The following is a 16,864-nucleotide window of genomic DNA, read 5'->3' as shown; positions in this document are numbered from 1 at the left end:
GCATATCCTTCAGCCCGAATTGCAACTGACAATTATTTTCATTATCAATTAGTCCATTTTGTCAGTTAATATAGAAAATGCCCATTATAATGTCCCACAGACCAAAGTGACATCTTCAGATGTCATGTTTTGTCTGACCAACCGTCCTAAATCCAAAGACGTTCAGTTGACTGTCGTGTTTGACAAAGAAAAGTATAAAATGTTCATATTTGAAAAGCCAGAAACAGCAAATATTTGACATTTTTTTCTTAAAAAAAAAAGAATTCAAAAATATTTAAATATAAAAATAGTTGCCGATTACTTTACTGTTGAACAACTAATTGATTAATCAACAAATCGTTGCAACTCTAAAAAATAATGTGTGAAAAAGATGTATATAATATTAACTCCAACTCTCTTAAATAACATATCAAAGTCACACTCTGGCCTCTGGAGAAATGTGGGCTGGACGTCCAAAAGTAGCATCTTAAAAGACATCTCTGCAGTGTCACGTCAAGGCCAGTAAAAAACATTCATTCTCACACTGCTAACGACGTCCTGAACGTCCAAACACATACTGTCTTTTCAGACATGTTTGTGCTCACTGGGCAGTTACATGTAGGCAGCAGGACTATGTGTTTATAATGAAGGAAAGAGTCGAGATCTCCAGATTTGAACAGAAATCCATATAAGAGCATGTTTAGACTGGAGAGCTGAAGCTAGACTAACTAGACTTAGGGCTGTCTATCTGTGTGTGTGCGTGTGTGTGTGTGTGTGTGTGTGTGTGTGTGTGTGTGTGCGAGTCGACTGCTGTCCCTGTCCGTCACAGGGTCATATGAGGAGCAGATTAAGGTTTCTAACCGCAAACCCCTGTCGCCATGGGCCATCGTCGCAGAGACGGCGAGGAGAGTCATCGTGATCCGAACCACCACTGACTCACCCCTCCTCATCTCGCCGCCATGTGCACGAATACACGAATACACACACGCTCAAAACCACATCTAAATCAGGACTTTGTGGTGCAGCCTCGCCACAGTCTCACATGTTCTTCATCCCCTCTCCTGCCCCAACATCTCCACCGCTCATATCAGCCTGAGCCAGAGCAAATTGACACTCATCCAAATCAGTGTTGCAACTAATGAATCTTTTCATTATAAACGCTGATTGTTTTCTCAATTAACCTACTGATCATTTATACTAGAAAACGTTTTTCTACTGAATGTACAAACACGTGAACATTAGAACACTGGTTGTCTGTCTGCTCTGTCTTAAGCAATCACACAGACACAAAACATATGATCAAACAATAGTATCTGAAATAGTTACACCTATATGCAACGAAATTTAATTATATAAGCAGAATTACCTTTTAATTAATAACCTGTCACCTTTTAAACAAAGACACTGATGTGACCTCTGAAAGGTCAGGAGAGTATTTTTGTCGACTTCATATTTAATTGAAGCCTGTTCCCCCAGTCTGACACCAGAATATCAGATGAGCTTCTGTCTGAATCATCAGCCCAAAACACAAAGTTACATTTCCAATTATATATAACTGAGAAAAAAAACTGCAAATCAACTGCAACTTAACTTGCTTTTAATACTCTTTGATTAAACAATAAGACCCGGCGGGTAAAGCATCTCTGAGAGGCCTTAATCTGATCTTTTCCACCTTCCGTTATTGAACATGGGGCAGAAGCCGCTACAAATAAGTCTGCAAGATGGATGGTCAAGATTGAACCTCTAAAACACCTCACACTGCTACTTTTTTACTGACCGTTGGCTCCAAGAAACCCTCTAATCAAGATTTCCATGATGTATGCCGGGACAGCAAATTCGGTTTAAATCATACCAGCAGCCCTCTAATTTATCCTGAGTATTAGTGGATTTTCTTTTACCTCAAGGACCCTGACTCAGTGCCATATAATATTACAGTTATTGTTGCAACACAGCACCTATTCATTGACTGCCCCGAGAGCCATTTTGGATTTGGGATTTTTTTCCGGTGAAAACCAGAAAGTGTCATCTAACCACAGTTTTGAATTTGATCGAGTTTAAGTTCATCATTTGGTACAAAATGAATCAGATCACAAAAAAATAAAAAATACTAAAACAGATTTTTTTTCCACATCTTCAGAGACCCATAAAATCCTCCGTTTCCAGTCTCTGTACAGTACGGTTTCAACAGGGAAGCCATGACACTCCTGGGGAGCAGCTGTCACTTTAAGCCTGTTAGGGGACATTTACAACCCAACATACAAACAAGACTATAAAACTGGACTCCCCTCACCTCTCCATAACCTCTCCTCCCTCCCTTTTATAAAAAATGTGTGGCTGTACGCAAGCTCAACTGAAGGAAAATTAGTGGGAGCAACAGTAAAGACACAACATGAAGATTTAATAGATAAACGGTTTATGGGATTCATTACAGCCAGGGATGAAAGCGAGGCTTAAAGAAAGTAACTGAATCGCTCATTTATAAACCCAGTTAACCCTACAAATAAAAGTATTAGCACGAACACTGGCAGAATGAAAAACACACAGATCTCCCTCTCCCTCTCCCTCTCTCTCTCTCTCACACACACACACACACACAGAAAAGAGAGACCTGCCACATCCTCTGTTACTGGGTTATTTTCTTCCCTAGTGTTTAGAGTCTATTCTTGGAGCTGTGTTTGTGCACGTGACCCCGGGCGCTGCTCACGGTCAAATGTCCGGCCGCCTCTTCATCTCGGGGAACGTATGTGTGCACATGTTTGAGGGTCTCACTGTCCCTGCGTGCGTCAGACACAACCTTATCCACAGTGAAGGGGCCATGTTGTCACCTTTGGCTCCATATTACTTCGAGCCATCGCTCACTTCCTCCTCTGGTCCTTTCCCTTCCCCTCTCAGTACCTGCCAATACTACCGCCAACTCCTCGTCTTCTTCCCTTTTCCCTCTCCTCTTCTTTAATCCTTCGTCTCTTAATCAACACCTCTTTAGCTTAATTCCTCCTTCTTTATTCACCATGTGAATCACACCTCCAGACTCCCTTGAGGATTGTGAAACAGAAATACTAACAGCATCTCTCCTCTCTCCTCTCCCCTTTTGTGTACTCATGTTTTTGCTGGGTCCCTTTCTTGACATTTAATTTCATCTGTTTGAGACATCAGCGCACACCAGGGTTTTCATTCACTTACCCATAAACCCTCAGCGTATGCCAAGCGCATACAGGCTCGGGGCTGGGATGTGGGTTTAGCTGAGCATGTGGCTGCGGCGCTGCAGCTAAGCCGGAGGTTTAGGTCTAGACTTTCCTAATGAGAAGCAGCCCTGCGCGTACAGCACGCCACGGTCTCAAGTCCGAGATATTACATACATGAATCCACGGGATTGCATCCATGCAAACGTGCAGAAAAAAGCATGCACAAATAGCAGTAGTGCATCACCGTACGACATCCATCGCCGTCACATTCAAATGGGTTGCACCAGACAAACTAGTTCTTATGTAGATCTTACTTCTTACTAAATATTTACAGAAACTAACTAAGTGCATCTGCTGCTTATGTAACTAACCACCAACTGACCGAACTAATGTTAGCTTTCTATTACTGTCGACACATCTCACCTGACACTTCATAAAACACTCTTTAATTATGATGTATTAGATTTGAAATAACATATCACAGGCATGACATAACGTTATGCAATTAAAGTTCGACTAAACAATGTCCATCTATACCTAATAAAAATGTCCATCCTGATTTCCCAAAGCCTAAGGTGACATCTTCAAATGTCCAAAACCCAAACACATAGAGTTTACTGAAGAGAAATGGTTGCCAGTTATTTTTAATCATTTAATTGACTCATCATTGCAGCTTTCATTTCATTACCAAGGTTTTTAATTGATAAAATATTTCTTAAGTTTTTATGGTGCAACTATATTTCGTAAATCATTAGTTTGAAACTACTAGTTAGGACTAAATACTTTACACACAAACCCTAGTGATAGATTTCAGAATAGCTGGTGCGACTTGCGACCAAGTCCAGGTGAGCAAAAGCAGGAAACGAGAGTTGGAAAATGACAGTTAGCAAGTGCAATGGCGGGAAATCTCTGGTTTAGAGCAAGAAGCAACAGGTGAAGCAACAGAAGACAGAAGGAGGGCAGTTAAAGAAAAGACTGTGATCAGGAAGAAATAAGAAAGCAGAATAAAACAAAAGTAAAAGGGAGAACAATATGATAGGATGTAATGAAAAGAGCTTGTTTGTCCAACCTGGTTTGAGCACTGGGTTTGGTCACACCAAAGATTCAAAGTAAACATAAGAGGAGGAGAGGCAGGGAGTGTTTTTTCTGCCTCCCAAATATAGCTGGAGGCTGTATTTACATGTATCTACAGTGTGTGTGTGTGTGTGTGTGTGTGTGTGTGTGTGTGTGTGTGTGTGTGTGTGTGTGTGTGTGTGTGTGTGTATACACATCTGTTTGTAATATGGCAGCACAATGGCAAAGATTTACTACATGAGCTGACTGGAGTATGGCTTATTAGACTGCAATAATGTCAAACCAGGTCTTAACAGAGAGCTGAGGTGGGGGCTAACTGTCTCCGCTGTCATCACACACACACACATAGACACACACACACACACACACACATAGACACACACACATAGATACACACACATACACACAAATATACACACACACACACAACTTTTTGACAGGCCGCCCAGTCTTGTAGGCCAAATCTACAAAGTAGAACATGATGATCTCATGTGAGACTATCCTGTATATACAGAAAGTATATACCCAGGGGCAACATATATTCTCACACACACACACACACACACACACATAGTTCCTGGTTTGTTTCTGTCACCTGGAGGCTGAGGAAAATAACAAGACCTCTGGTTGTAGGCCAAAGACAATGGCCACAGCATGTATGACTCACCATGCCACACACAAACACACACACACACACATACACACCCTCCCTTGGGTTAGGCTTAGAAAAGAACATTCCCTCATTATAGCAGCATAACAGCAGTTCAAAGGCAGAGTGGGAACGCTGCGCTGTTACTATGGTTCTAACTGGCAGGAAGCCTGGACCATCGCACTGACTACTGTCACAATTTATCATACTAACACACTGACCAATAGCCTGGCAAGTCACACACTCACAGTCAATGCTGACTGCCAACAGTGATGTAAGTTAGAGACTATTACTGGATCATCAGTAAGTGACCGTGTAAAGTCAAGAACTAAAAGCTTAGAGCTACAGTTTATTTATATACATTTATATAACCGTGTTGGAGTCATATGGGATGATGGTTGTGGTGAGAAAGATTAACAACTCGCGAGCATTCATGTCATCAAGATGGTTGTATGATTACAGTGGGTCATGTGAGGATTAAAATACTGAGCTAATGTGAGGCTTTTGTTTTGTCCTCGGGCACTTTGGTACTAGTAAGTACCAAGACTGATAACTCAGTCAGAATCTACCAGTCGTAATAACGGCTTGGAAGTTGGCCTGAACGTTAAGAGCAAATCAGAAACTCACAATCGCGACAACTCCAATAACGCATGAACACAGCGTAAGACCTTTTCAGGGCAGATGTCACACAAGTGCTTCTAGTCATTTAAACAGGCACAAGCTGCAGACATGATGCAAACATCAAAAAAGAAAAAAACCTCAACATAGTCTAAATAGGAAAGTCTTGAGCTGCTTTTTAATGGGAGTGGGAGTAAGTTCCAGACCGTCAAAGAAGATCAGCTTTGGTTTCAAGTCTGAAGCCCTGCTCAGAGGACATAAGTGTTGCACTTGTGATAATAGAGCTGTAGAAACTCAGTAACATCCTGTAGAAGCGCCACCCTCCACCCCCCCACCCTAACCTCACCCTAACCTCCCCTCCACCATGCAGGCCCCTGGAAGTTAGAGTCGGCTGAATTCAGAGTTTGATGTGGGGTTGATGGGATCTAAGAAAATCTGCATTTAAATATGGAATTTCTTTTTTTTTTCTACCTTTAGGAATAGTATAGCGTATGTTAGAAAATAATCTCAAAAGGTTAAAAGGTCCACTTATTAGTTTTTAGAGCTTTCAACCACATCTAAAGAGGTGGAAACTCCAGCAACACTCGCGGTGTACAGAAGAACTTTATTATTAGACTGACGCCTTTCGACTTGTGGCTTTCATCAGGTTCATGATGCGTCGGTCTAATAATAAAGTTCTTCTGTACGCGGCGAGTGTTGCTGGAGTTTTGACCTCTTTAGACTTTTTCTTTTTCTCCATGCACCTTCAAAGTTGTGCCAGAAACCTTTACTTTGCTTTCAACCACATCTCACGGCCTTCATCCAGTGAATGGGGCTACCTTTCTTCAGCATGCCTCAGGCAGACCTAATTACAATATTATAATGGCCTATTTTATTTTAAAGATTCCTATAATTCAATTTCTACTAACGTTATTTAATGATCGTTAATAACATACCGCTACCTGCTGTATTACTTGCACATTATAAATCTACACAAGGAGCTAAAGAGGAGCAGCGAGGTGAACCTGAGCAGGCAGCATGGACTGGATACCATCATCACTCCTGTGAGTTAATATGAAAAACGAGATTCTTTGCAGTATGTGGCTGTGTAAGGTAGGTCAGAGGAAGGCCAACAGCCTTGTTAGCCTTGCCTTATCTGGAGTGTTGCAACAAGCACACACACACACACGCATGCATGCACACACACACACAAACACACACACACACACACACACACACACACACACACACGCATGCATGCACACACACACACACACACACACACAGTGTAAGAAGTAGCACACAGCCCTCCAACAAAACCCAAGTCAAGTCTTCATCTGTCTCAAATCCCTAATACATTCAGTATGACGGCATGCCGTACACTGCTGGGATGTCATTAGCTCATATCTCAGAACTTCAGCGTGAGTGTGTGAGTGTGTGTGTGTGTGCATGTTCCCATAAAAGTTGAGAAGGCAGTAAATGCTATATGTCAAGTAGGCGTGTGGGTGTCTGTCTTCTTACCATTAGCTCCCAGTAAATACTATAAATGTAAATGAGTGTGTGTGTGTGTGTGTGTGTGTGTGTTGTGTGTGTGTGTGTGTTGCCATATAACATGAGCAGGCAGTGTGTGCTGTGATTCCAAATTTTCCAGTCAGTGTTGCTGAGCTTCTGGCAGACAGGGAAGGCAGACACACAGTCATCCTGTCGGTTTACTGCCAAGCCTTCCACGTCCACGCCTCACATCTGTCTGCTGTTACACACACACACACACACACACACACACACACACACACACACACACACACACACACACACACACACACACACACACACACACACACACACACACACACACACACACACACACACACACACACACGTATGCAGACACACGTGCAAACACACACAATGCATACAGTATGTATTGTACAATGCATTCTGTCACAAACACAGACACACACACTGGCATAGTTTGGTGCGAGAGGTCTACGAATCCTACACGAACCCTTCACCCACACGACTGCACAAATCCAAGGGTGTGCAAACCTTTCATGGATGAATTAAGTTTAAGATTTAAATCACATTTGAACGCTTAAAAAAAAAATCAAAAGGCTGTCAATGAGTCACTTGTCTTGTTTCCATCTCACCTATGTAAAAAGCCAACCAGCACATGTTTGCAACAGATGAAATCAATTCCACATAATCAATATCAATACTTGAATATATTAGATACTCATAATATATTATCTCTACAATTCAAGGTCTAAGAAAAAGAGCAGCAACTTATTCTATTGTATACTTGCCATTTTGACATGAGTGGCACTTTCACATCAACAGTCTTGAGGTGTAATTCCCTACCACTGTAAATGCACACACACTCACACTCACGAACACACACACACACACACTCTTCTGATCTTTCGGGATTTGGCGGCTCCAGCAGCAGTGACAGTGTGACTATTTTGGCCTTTTGAAGTCAGGAGTCAGTAAACCTCTGGGAAACTGGCTTCGATCGTCGCCCCGTCTCCACCCCACGGCCTGCAACCAAAGAGCAGCTTCCCGAAAAGCCTCATTATAAAGTCAAGAGAGGAGCTCCTGGTTATAATGATCTATTCAAAAAGCCTTAGGCCTTTGTGTCAAGCTAAGTCCAAAGATTGTATCTTTTTTCTTTTTTGGGGGGGAAATACTCGCTCATTTCAAAAGCATCAGCCGTTCGTGTGAGTCTTTTAAAGCTTCCCATCATCTCTTTTTTTCCCAGTGACACACTGCACTGTTTGGGATTAAGACTCAGGGTTTTAGCAGAGGAGATATTCTGACTTAAAAGAGCAGCATTGAGCTAGTCCATCATGCTTAGAACGACAGAAAGGAAGAGCGACTTTGATATTTTGAGGAGAGATAAAAAAAATTTTCCACAGACTCCGAGTTAAAAACACCTTTTCCTTACAGCTACACACATCTTCACATGCTCGCTGAAAAACACAAAAATCCTCCCCAGCCAACGACGCCAGCAACACGTCCACGTGGAGCAAAGACAAAGCCAGAGAGAGACAGAAAGAAAAAAAAAAAAAGCAGAAAAGAGTAAACATTTGTCATGTCTTCAGCTCAAATACTCATGTCTGTTCAGAGAAAAGCTTCTCTTTTTACCCCTTCTAATTTGCAATCCATCATCATCCCTTTTTCATCATGGCAAAATAGGCAGATTTTGGATTCCTGCAGACTGGGCGAAAACAAAAAAGACAGGAGTCTTTGAAGGCAGGCCATTACAACATGACTTATGAGAAAGCAGTCTGACAGTGCTTTCGCGTGTGATTAATATGCTGAAGGTGTATCCATAGGAGGAGGAGGAGGGAGAAAGAGGGCAACGGGAAGGGCAAAGCTGGGGTCCTGAGGTGTACGGCCTATATATGTCCTGACGCCCTGGGGGTAGAGTGGCCCGCATTCCCCTGATTCAGCCTAAATGATGGATACCTCAGATACCTTCCCTCACTGTCACAGTCTCTCTCTCTCTCTCTCTCTCTCTCTCTCTCTCTCTCTGTGGTAACAGCCTGACTCGCCTCAGGGAGAATCTTAACACTCAGCTCCTATCCTCACCTCCCCTGCCTCACATGCATGCCAGAAAAATGTGCCATTTGATCCCCTTTTTTTCTCAGGACGCAACAGAAACAAATAGATACTCTGGATTTGAATGTTGTCATTATAAAATTTAAAACAATATTTTCATCTTGTTCACAAAAAGTGCACAAAAAAGTAGAACTGCAACTAGCTATTAGTTTCGTTCTAGATTAATCTGTTGATTACTTTTTCTTTAGTGTCATTATTTTCTTTTCTTCTTTTGTTCATGAAATATCAGAAAATAGCAAATACAGTTTCCTATAGGCGACACATTCAAATGTCTTGCTTTGTCCAACCAACAGTCCAAAACTCAAATATATTAAATTTTCCAAAGTGTAATCAGAGAAAAGTACCAACCCCTGACATTGTAAAAGCTGGAAACAGAGAACTGACTGAAACAATTACTAGATTGTCAGAATAGTTTATAATGTTATGTTATGAACAAAAGATCCTTTTTGATTACATATAATTCTGAAAAATAAGCACAGAATTACTTCAAAAAATACAAAATGAAAGAAAATTAACAAGAATATGATTTAAATGAAGACAGACGAGAAGACTTTGATACAAACGTTTTCTCTCTAATCAACTTTTACACATCAAATATGGCAAAATATGGAATTTAGACATTGATCAATCAGGCAATAGCAAGACTAATCTAAAGGGGATAATGAGACAATTTACAGGATAGGTTGAACTTGACGTCACTGGTAGATAAAAGGAGTCACAAGCCAAAAAGGTTGTGAAAACACACATGCATTTAATCAGCTCCTTAATAAAAACCAATATCTGATTTGGATACTGACTGTAAACATGCTGCCAGAGAGAGAATGAGGAGGCAAAAAGAGGAACCAAGGAAAAAAGGAATTAACTGAACAACGAAATACCAAATATATTCACAGTGCGAATGAAAGGGCATATGATGGAGGGATGACGGAGGAGGAAGAGTTACACTCAATTTGCCGTGTTTTTCTTGGCTCCGATCCACATCTCTAAACTTCAGGTTGCATGTGTTTTGATGCACTTACGTGTGAGTGTGTACAAACTGAATCTGATAATGTGAACGTAACACAAAGCTTTTTTATTTTTTTTATTTCCTGACCTTTATCATTATGATAATAAGTTTTTATCCATCACTAACGTTATGTGATTTTCCTATGTGTATGTGTGTGTGTTTGTGAGCACAAGCAGGAACATTTTTTCCTGTGTGCGTGTGTGTGTGACTATGTGTGTGTGTGTGTGTGTGTGTGTGTGTGTGTGTTTTGGCCCTAGGACTGTGGGAGTGCATTTATCAACAACAACAACATAGTCCCAGCCCTCCCTGAGGATCTGAACGCTAAAAGCCACTCTGGTTCCCATGAGTGCTCGGCCCACGTAGCCTGTCACTGGACTGCGTTGGTTTCTATTGTGAAACTTTATACAATGGCGCTACAAATAAACCAGTAAATCACTTCTTAATCACAGCGTTACCATGATGAAATTACAGCGTAATTACACACATGGGCCACATCAACCTAGTCAACATGTAGTTCTGTGTGTCTGAGATGAAATGCTTTAAAACTCGGTCTTTAATCAGGACACAATCACAAAGTACAGACTGGGAAAGCCAGAGCAGTGGGTTGTATTATTATTCTGATAGTAGCTCTTTCTACCTTGTTGTACTGTGACTTCTAAACATAATTTGACAACATATTTTCTCATGGATGTCTGAGAAGAGCATAAAAGCTCTCTCTTCTCTATGTCTTCATAAAATATATTGAGTGGCAGGCATTTCATAGGAGGCAGCAGAGGAAAACATCAATCATCTTTAGAAATCAAGCACGAACACCCCTTATCATCTAAGATCTAAATTCCTTTAGAAAATAAAAAGAGACTTAATGTTGCCGTGAAGCGGGAAAAGATTATGGAAACAGAAAAAAGTCCCTTCATGAGCAAAAAATAAAATAAAATAAATAGTCTACACATAAAATCCCTGCGTTCCAGGGCTAATCAAGATAACCGGGATACTTGTCGGTGTATGATCAAGAAGAAGAACGCTCCACATTAAATACAGTTGTCAATATAAAATTCAGTGTTTCAGCCACAGGCCTCATGTTATCTTACATAGAAATGACTTCTATGAGCTCCAGATGTGGAAGTTGTGAAGATTCTAAATTTGGGAGGAAAAAGAAGAGTTATTGTATTGGATCAATTCTCAGTGTCAGCAGACGCTCTGAAAACGGAGGTATTGGAATCGGGGGATAAACAGTTTGATCGGTGCATCGCTCGCAAACAGACTTTTGGGAGCTTCATGCTCAAGGACAGATGTTTCCTAAATCTAACAAAGTGTCATAATTAATACAAAAATAAAACCATGTGGTTAAAGGCCACAGTGAGTCATTATAGGAAGTTAACATTGGTGTTACTTTCCACCTCTGGGAACAGCTCTTGGTTAGTAAAAGGAATGAAGTTTGATGCTGAACTCACCACATTTCTTCTAGACTGGTAAGTAAACAGCTGTTAATGCTAACGTTAGCTATGTAGCTCCTTTAATACATCATCTCAGGCCTTGGGAAACTGTAACAGGTATTTTTCATTATGAATGTGAATAAAAATAATCAGTTGCAGCCCCAAAATCTCTTAAAATAATACTCACATGCCCCATGTGTACATTTAAAGAGTTATTGTCTGAAATTGCTTCTTCTAAAGCGATTTCAGTGTTGGGCGATTTAATCATAATCTTTTTCTGCACCAAAATGTCCACCTGAAGTTCACCTGAAGCTAATGTGAGGAAGCAAAATCAGGTAGGTAACAACATTTCCTTTTTGTGTAACTATCCCACTCCCATGACTCAGCGAGCAAACACTGTCTATAAGCACAAAGAGGGAATTTGCAAAACTCTCAACTGTTCAACACAGCTGTAACTATAATGCCAGACAGATTACACTCTGCACTAACAGTTAACTGTGGAGAGTGCGACACCGGCTGATAACAGGAGAAAGAGTGGATTTAGCTTCTGAAGCCTACATCAGGCACCCTTGGCAAAAGAAAGGCAACAACAAAATAGATGAACAAAGCCCAGAAAGCAAGAGCAAAACACAAAAGAACGATGGAAAGAAGAAAAAAAAATAAGGGCTCGCTGGATTTAGTGTGCAGGTGATGTGGCCACAGCTGCAGCCGTACAACAAGCTGTCTTTGATTCACTGCAGTTCAAACGCATAGCAGGAGAATCACCTCACTGATGAAAGAACGCCAATGATATCAAACTACCACATCGCAGCTCTCCCAGACATGGGGCACTGACTCACACACACACACACACACACACACACACACACACACACACACACACACACACTCTAAAATATTGAGGGCTCTCACAGGAGAGAGCATGAAGATATTTATACCAGCATTATAACGACATGGATGTAGATATGTGCAGCAGCTTGTGCGTCCCCCAACTGAATATGCGCACACGCACGCACACACACACACACACGTATATCCAGTCATTCAGTTTGCATCAAAGACTGTGCCTCTAATGTCTCTGGTGTTTAACCCCTGAGGGGCCTGTACCTGGACAGATGAGAAGACAGAAGAAGATGATATGGGGGGAAAGAGAGGAAGAAAGTGCTGTCAGGGGTGTCTGAACAGATCAGAAGATTGATGAAGAAGATTCAGAAGATAGACAGGAAGAAAGAGGAGTGGAGGGGAGCAGAAAAAGGGAAAGCCAAAAAGAGAGGCGGTTGCTCCCGTAAAGTCGTCAAATTCAAAATCAAAATCAGTGAAACCTACCTGTCCTCAGTCCTTATACATGTTGGAGGGCTGCTTCCAGAAAAGCAAAATAGCTGGGAGGAGAGAGAAGCTGATGTTTCCATCCAACCGTCTGGGGAATTCTGAGTAAACGTTCAAGACGTCACAAAAAAATTCATTCCCAACAGCTGGGATTAAGTGGACAAAACAGTTTCCTGAAAAAATCCGCAAGGAAAATGGAAAGAGACAAGCTGTTGTTGTCTTTTACTGTCTGAAAATGTTGCCCATATTTAATCTGAAAAGGATCTAAAAAATTTAAGAACTGCAGTTAAATATTGAAATGCTAATGCACAAACTGGCATCGATAGAAAGAAAAGAAAAGTGAGATATGCAGCAGCAACAGGTGTGACATTTCTTTTTAGAGTCAGACAACACTTGAAGACATTTCTGGGCTCTCGTACAACGGAGCTGAACCACGAGACCAATCATGCCAAACCCACATAATTTTAAATTGAATCGACTTAAACTGGGAAAAATGTTTTGCATGATTGGTAAGATCTTATCTAAATTGCAGCCTTGCTTTAACTCAGCAGAGACAGGGAAATGTCTCTGATGTTGCTCCAACAGAAGAAGAATAGGAAGAAAAGAGGAAGAAAAAAAGAAAAAGGCTTGTTTCAGGATTTCTTCGTTCTCAGCTCTCAGCACGACTCGGCTCTAACTACCAGCTGAAGTTACTCTCATCTGTCTGGTGTCTGTGCGTGTCTGTCTCGCGGCGGGAATCCAGCACTGTCTGTAACCATGGAAACCACAAGGATGTAGCATTGACAGTCATAGGAAGTGATGGCACAGGAAGATGCCACACACACACACACACGCACAGACACATACAGAAAATCATCCTCTTGTGATCAAAGTAAGGCAAATGTCACACAACTTGTGTCCTCGAGAGTCTGCTGGGATCTTGCAGCTTTGTTTTGTTGTTGGAAAAAAACACTCCAAACTTTTTTTTAATTTTTTTTTTTTTACAACCGAACACACTTGTGTCTTGCAGAGCTCCACTTGACATTCACACACCGACTAAATCTGCTGCTGTCAGCAAAGCAACAACTTCACACCAAGAGTTGCTCAAGTTCAACATGTTGCTCAAGGGCAACTTGACCTGTTTACTTTAGGCCTATTTACTTTGCTCGGCCAGACTTCTTCTCCTGCCGCCTTTCTCAAACCAGCGGTCCTCTGGTTATGAGCCCACAACCACCGGCTACAGCCACCCAACATTAAACCTCTTCCCAGGAACTCCAGGCCACAGAAACCAACCACCGAGGCCTCCTTGGTGAATTAGCAACCATACCACGTACGTACGTTACGTAAGGTTCAATCTAAGTTAATGCCCTAATCTTTCCTTCCTATCACATCAACCCAGACGATACCTCATAAAGCAGAAACGCTGTGGTGATGTGCGACGTCACAAAAAACAAAAGGTAATATACAGCACTGTGCCACAGACATGATGAGCCAAGGCCAAATTGTTACAGGCCCTGTGTGTGGAGATAGATGGATAATTTGGATTAGCTGCACTTGGTTGGGCAGAGGACAGATAATGAAGGAGACAGAGGAGGCAGTGGAGACGGCAAAGAGAAATATAGAAGGTGACACTGAAGGAAAGAAGGAAAAAAGAGACGGAGAACTGACTTCTGACCTAGTTTCTATCTTTCTGAAATTGTTTTTCCAGTTACAGTTACATGATAATGGCAGCTTTAATTGCTGACTAGATTGTATTCAGAGGCAACAGGGTTATTTTGAGTAAATGAACTGTGCTGCATTTATTCACCAGAGATGCATGAAGGTGGGCGGACAGAGCGCAGAACTTGTTAATTAACATGTCATGTCTCATGTTTCAAGTCCTTTTTCTGTATTAAACCAATGCCACAATAAGTAGATATTGTCGATTATAGCACATTTTCTATTGCAAGGTTGGATATTTTATATGCCAGATACGTTAATTGACAACATTCATCATGTGAACTGAAAGTGTAATCCGGCAAGAACCACAAATGAACTGTATATAGTTTCTAGGGAGCCATAGAGATGCAGCAGCAGCAACAGCTCTAGAAATGAGTTAGCTTTGCTCTCCCTCGAAACACACACACATTTGCAAACACACATATGGATGTGATGTCAAATGTTTCCTAACTCTCCTAAAATTTACAAAATGAGCTTCCCCGAGAGAAAAAATGCAGAGCAGATCCACTCGGCTGAGGAAGGTTTCGGATGGAATTATCTCTGGTTTATGGCAAATTCAGCTGCACTGAACTCCGCTGTGCTGTAGAGCAGTTTTACACACACACATATACACACACACACACACACACACACACACACACACACAAACAAACATACACACAGCCACTAGTGGTCAGACTGGCAGGCAGTAGGGAAGCTTGAGTGTGCTAGGATCTGACCCGTTCCCCATACACTGGCTGCCAGCAACCCACCACACACACACACACACACACACACACACACACACACACACACACACACACACACACACACACACACACACACACACAACAACACAACTGTTTAGTACAACCACAGCTTCTATGTGTGTGTGTGTGTGTGCGTACATGTATGTCGAAGTGCGCCTTTTGCATACATGCACGTGTGCGAGCACCCCTGTGAGTCTGACCTTGGTTTTTTGTGCGCACCACAGGCCCATGTATCCATCCACATGCACTGTGTGTGTCTCTGTGTGAGCGATTGTGTTACAGTGTCCTCTAAATGTGTATATATGGGAGTTAGGGGGGAGTCAAAGACACAATATAAACAATATAGGGACTCCCTTGGCTTGTGTTTACTGACCGAGATAAAGGCTGTCATTGCTCTCTCACCACCAACCTACTTCCTCTTTCCATCCAACCAGAAACCAGGAGAGATGCACTTAAGTCTTGGCACTGTCAGAGAGATCTTATCTTGCCAATAAAGCTTCTTGAATGGATTTAGATTAAACCGAGAGGGGGGGGGGGGGGGGGCAAGACAGGGGCACACTGGTGCAATGGGGTCGTCGTCCCCCCCACCCCCACCCCCCCCACCCCAACCCCCCTCTGAGAGACAGTAATGCCCTCCCACCTCTCCTCTCCCTATTCTTCTTCTTCTCCTCCCACATCACATGTTAATGTACTTAGAGCTCTGCAAAACCTTCAATCTGCCCCGAGATACCGGCTGGCATAACAAACAAGAGCAAAGCCCGAAATAGCCCCCCCTCCCCATTTCCCCCTGCTGCACTGGAGGTATTTCCGTGGTAAAAAAAAAAAAAAAAAAAAAGCAAAATTCCCAACGTTGGATCAAATAATTTACCCGCATCTCTGTCTTTCTACTTCCCTTCTTTCTACGAGTTGCACTGGATTACTGTCATTCTCTCTGTGCCGCCTTCCTTTCATGTCTCCTCACTCCTCCCTCTTGCTCTATCTTGTCATTTCTCCACCCCCCCCCCCACCCCCCTGTCTTTCTCCATCTGTGGTAGACAGTGAGACACATGGTCTACCCACACTGACCGTTAAAAAGCAGCCCTTTGCCTCTGTCATTTAGTCAGCCTGTCTGTTACTCAGCTCAGGATGTTGCGAGGCCAAGGACGTCGCACTTGCACAGACTGTCTGCTCATGATGTCACAGGCCTGGCTTCCGTCTCATGACCTTTCTTGAAAGTCCTCCTCCCTTTTCTGAATCTCTCACTTCTGTTTTTTTGGGTTTTTTTTTTTTTATTTTACTTGCACACATTTACACCTTGAAGAACTGCAACCACAATCTCACTCTATAAACTCAGAAATGCTATTAATCGCATCTTAATGCAGCACAGGCTTCATCTGCTTCTACTGTGAGAAAGCACAAGTGAGGAGAGGAGTAATGAAAAGAGCAGGAGGAGTAAAAGGAGCATAAAACAGCAGCAATAAAATATTTTTAGCCTCAGACCCATTCATGTCTCAAACCCGGGCCAGGAAGAACCACACCGCCATGACTATGAATGGTACTGTTAGTTAGTT

The 16,864-nt window shown here is 42.1% G+C and overlaps 1 protein-coding gene across 4 annotated transcripts in view; it reads right to left on the bottom strand.

The window, feature by feature from the left end:
- ppp2r3a (protein phosphatase 2, regulatory subunit B'', alpha) overlaps positions 1-16,864 on the bottom strand; it is a 63,268-nt gene that overhangs the window by 37,553 nt on the left and 8,851 nt on the right. The window contains exon 1 of one of the 4 annotated variants that reach the window (XM_056392924.1): positions 12,868-13,039. The exons of the other annotated variants lie outside the window; for them this stretch is intronic. The gene's annotated coding sequence lies outside the window, so the exon portion shown is untranslated. Of the gene's footprint in view, positions 1-12,867; positions 13,040-16,864 lie in introns of those variants that run through there. 4 annotated transcript variants of the gene reach the window in all.

This window comes from Seriola aureovittata, chromosome 13 (genome assembly GCF_021018895.1).
Source record: "Seriola aureovittata isolate HTS-2021-v1 ecotype China chromosome 13, ASM2101889v1, whole genome shotgun sequence".
Taxonomy (NCBI): Eukaryota; Metazoa; Chordata; class Actinopteri; order Carangiformes; family Carangidae; genus Seriola; species Seriola aureovittata.
The sequence above is the reverse complement of the archived record's forward strand: the minus strand, read 5'-3'. Positions and strand labels throughout refer to the sequence as shown.